The following is a 4,720-nucleotide window of genomic DNA, read 5'->3' as shown; positions in this document are numbered from 1 at the left end:
TTTGGGAGGTTATCTGGTCACATTCCACTGTAATTTATAACTGAGGAACACCACTGGCAGGAAGATCTGTTTCCATAGTTACCAGAGTGGAGAAAGCAGAAATGCTGCCGCCCTCTGGCCATTACCTGCAACAGCAGCTTTAAAACCTGTGCTAATCGTCACTTCATATGTACAAGTACTGGAGGGCTGTAAATGAAACCTGCCCTCAACAAGTCTTGAGGGAGGTAATGGCCAAAATACTTCCAAATGTGGCACAGACTTCAAGAAAACAATTTGGAGAGGTAAGCTCTACTCACTGAAAAACAAAGGACATGCCTGAAAGCTCAATTTGAAGGGATTATGAGACGCATGCAAATGCAACCACAAAGAGGTGTCAGCTTACACCAGTCCGAATACCCATCAGCAAAAAAACTAAAAGCAGTAAATGCTGAAGGGGTTGTGGAGAAGTGCACACCCTCAACTTTAAGTGGGACGTAACCTGGTAAAAGCCACTAATGAGAACAGAATGGAGGTGCCGTTACAAGGTAAACATTGAGCTATGATATGATCCAGGAGGCCCACTCCTGGGCCTATAACCTAAGAAGACAGAATTGGAAAGACACAGGCAGGCAAATCTGCACTGCAGCAGTATTACAATAGCCGAGACATGGAAGCAACCAAAAAGTCCATCAACAGATGAGTGCACAAAGAAGAACTGGTACATGTACAGATGGAATATTAGCCAAGGAAAAAAATGACGCAATGCCATTTGCAGCACTGTACATGAGTCTAGAGGTAATCATGCAACTTGTAGTAAGTGAGAAAGCAAAAGGCACATATCCTATCATATCACTTATAAGTGTTACCTAAAAATTGATACCAATGAAGATATTTCCACAGAGAAAGGCAATCACAGATTCATTAAACAAACTTATGGTTCACCAATGGAAAGGTGTGAGGATTGGACACATAGGGATATTGGGGTTAACACAGATATACAAACACAGGTGAAATATATAATCACCGAAGACCTACGGAATACCAAGGGAAGACTACTCAACATTGTGTCATAACCTACATGGGTAAAGGATCCGAAGAACGATATATTTATATGTGTTAAGGAACCACATCTCGCACACCTAGAACAAGCAAAACATTGTAATCAAAGTTGCTGTGATAAAACATAAAAATTAAATTAAAAAAACGAACAAGAAGTAGTGAGACATAAGCTTAAGGGGCTTTTTCCTGGCATATTCCATTCTAATTTACAACCTAGAACACGACTTCCATTGAGGCTCTGTTACCCTAGTAACCAGATTTGGAAAAGGAGAACTGCTGCCGCCTGGTGCCCATTTCACACAACAGCAGCTCTAAACCTAGCGCTAATGGGTACTTGATAATCAAAATAATTCTAGCCCTGTAAATGACACCTGCCTTCTAAACAAACCTTTGGGTCATAAATCGAGCAAAAAACTCAAAAAAATGCACATTTCAAAACGACTATTTCAAGAGGCATATTTTACACACATTTTGTCTTCTCTTTCTTTCATTTATTCTGTTAAAATAAGGGCATGGCAAAATGCTAAACATCAGAATTAATAAAGCCATGCAAATCCAGTCTACAAAAACGTTCACCTCACAGCCGTCAGAATGATCATCAGCAAAAATCTCTACAAAGAATAATGCTGATGGGGTTCTAGAGAACTGCGTACCCTCTAGCTGCTGGTGGGATGTAACCTGGTAACAGCCAGTAATGAGAACAGGACAGAGGTGCGTTTAAAGGTAAAAATTGAGCTACCATGTGATCTGGTAGGCTCACTGATGGGAGTATCACCTGAGTAGAGCAGAATCAAAAAGACACAGGGTGGCAATCCTGTACTCTAGCAACATGTACCATAGCCAAGACTTGGAAGAAACCAAAATGTCCATCAACAGAAAAATGCACCAAGAAGAAGTGGTCGATGTACACAATGGAATATTAGCCATGGAAAAGTATGAAACAGTGCCGTTGGCAGCACCATACAAGGATCTAGACATAATCAGCCAACTTGAAGTAAGAAAGAAACCAAAAGACAGACACCCTATGACATCACTTATACGTGTTACCTAAAAATTGATACCCATGAAATTATTGCCAAGAGAAGGACACGCATGGATTCAGGAAACACATTTATGTTTAACCAAAGGGAAAGGTGTAAGGAATATATGAATTAGGATATGGGTGTTAACCGACATGTACTAATACATGTGAAATATATAATCACAAAATACCTATGGAATACCAAGAGAGGTCTACTCAACACTCTGTAATAACCTACACGGGAAAGGATCCAAAGATGAATAGATTGATACATAGATATAATGAACCAGATTCTGTACACCTAGAACAAACACAATATTTTTATCAAATTTACTGTGATAATAAAAATTACATTTAAAAAACAAACAAGAAGTAAGGAGATATAAGCTCTTGGGGGTTTGCCCTGGCACATTCCACTCTAATTTGCAGCCTACTAACACGATTTCCAAGAAGGCTCTGTTGCCCCAAAACCCAGAGTTGGAAATGTAGAAATGCTGCCGCCTTGTGGCCGTTTCCCGCAAGAGCGGCTTTAAACCCACAGCTCAGGCTCACTTAACATTCACAAGGACCCAAGGCTGTAAAGGACACCTGCCCTCAAAAAATGTCCTGAGGTAGGGAATGGCAAAAAAAAATTCAAAATAGGCAAATGTTTCAAGGAGATAGTATGAAGTAGTAACTTTTACTCACTGTTTTTCAAAAAAAGGAAAATGGATAAAAGCTCAACATCAGGAATTATTACACTCATGCAAATCTAATCTACAAAAAGGTTTCAACTCCCACAAGTCAACTACCATCAGCAAAAAGTCAACAAACAATAATTGCCGAAGGGATTTTAGAGGACTGTGTACCCTCTAGGTGCTGGCAAGATGTAATGTGGTAAAGCCAATAATGAGAACAGAAAGGAGCTGCATTTAAAAGTAAAAATTGAGCCACCGTTCCATCCAGCAGGCCCACCGGTGAGCCTCTCACCTGAGAAGACCAAAGTCGAGAAGACACAGGCTGTAAAAGCCGCACTGCAGCCATTTTCACAATAACCAAGACACGGAAGCAACCAAAATGTCCATCAACAGATGAATGGATGAAGAAGTGGTCCATGTACACAGTGGAATATTAGCCATGGAAAACAATGAAACACTGCATTTGTGGCACCATAGATGAGCCTAGGGATAATCACAGAACATGAGGTAAATCGGAAAGCAAAGACATATATACTATGATATCACTTATAGGCGTTATCTAACAACTGACACAAATGAACATATTTCCACAGAGAAAGACACTCACAGACTTAGAAAAAAACTGTGCTTATCTAAAAGGAAAGATGGGGGAATGGATAAATTAAGATCAGGTTTACCATACGTGTACAAATACATATTAAATACATATATCAAAAAGACTGACCATATAGCAAGGGAGGTCTACAGAACACTCTGCTATAATTTACATGGGAAGAGGATCTGTACATCTATATCTATATCTCTCTCTCTCTATATATATATAATGTACAAACGAACCAGATTGTGTACACCTAAGACAGGCAATATTCTAATCATTACCCCGATTAAAAAAATTAAAACAACGAACAAGAAGTAATGTGACATAGACTTATGGGGGTTTTTCCTGGCACATTCCATTCTAATTTACAACCTGGGAACATGACTTCCAGAAAGGCTCTGCTGCCCTAGTAACCAGATTTGGGAATGGAGAAGTGCTGCCGCCTTGTGGCCTTTTCCCACAACAGCAGCTTTAAAACCACTGCTAATGGTCACTAAATATTCACTCATTGCAGGCCTGTAAATGACAATTGCCCTCAAAAAAAATCCTGGGGTCGAAAATCGACCAAAAAATTCCAAAGAGGGCAACCTTCCAAGGAGACAATTTCAAGAGGTTTATTGTACTCACAGTTTTCTTTTTTTGTTTAACAGAAATAAAAAATAGCATGGAAAAATGCTGAACATTAGGAATTATTAAAGACATGCAAATCCAAATTACAAAAACCTATCAGCTCACACCAATTAGAATGGCCATCAGCAAAATTCTGCAAACAATAAAGGCTGAAGGTGTTGTGGAGAAATGCGTACCATTGGTTCTAAGTGGGACGTGGTAAGAACCAGTAATGAAAACACAATGGAGGTGCCTTGAAAAGGTAAACATTGAGCTACCATTCAATCAAGCATACCCACTGCTGGGCCTATATCACCTGAGAGGATGAGAATCAAAAGGACACAGGTTGGCAATCCTGCACTCCAGCAATATTTACCACAGCCAACACTTGGAAGCAATGAAAATGTCCATCAACAGAGGAATGCAGAGAGAAGAAGGGGTTCATGTACACAATGGAATATTACTCCAATAAAAAATATAAATTCAATTAAAAAAACATAAGTAAGGATATATCAGCTTTTGGGAGGTTATCTGGTCACATTCCACTGTAATTTATAACTGAGGAACACCACTGGCAGGAAGATCTGTTTCCATAGTTACCAGAGTGGAGAAAGCAGAAATGCTGCCGCCCTCTGGCCATTACCTGCAACAGCAGCTTTAAAACCTGTGCTAATCGTCACTTCATATGTACAAGTACTGGAGGGCTGTAAATGAAACCTGCCCTCAACAAGTCTTGAGGGAGGTAATGGCCAAAATACTTCCAAATGTGGCACAGAC

The sequence above is a fragment of the Stenella coeruleoalba genome (assembly GCF_951394435.1).
Source record: "Stenella coeruleoalba genome assembly, chromosome: 6".
In the NCBI taxonomy this organism is placed as follows: Eukaryota; Metazoa; Chordata; class Mammalia; order Artiodactyla; family Delphinidae; genus Stenella; species Stenella coeruleoalba.
This window is presented reverse-complemented; position numbering follows the sequence as displayed.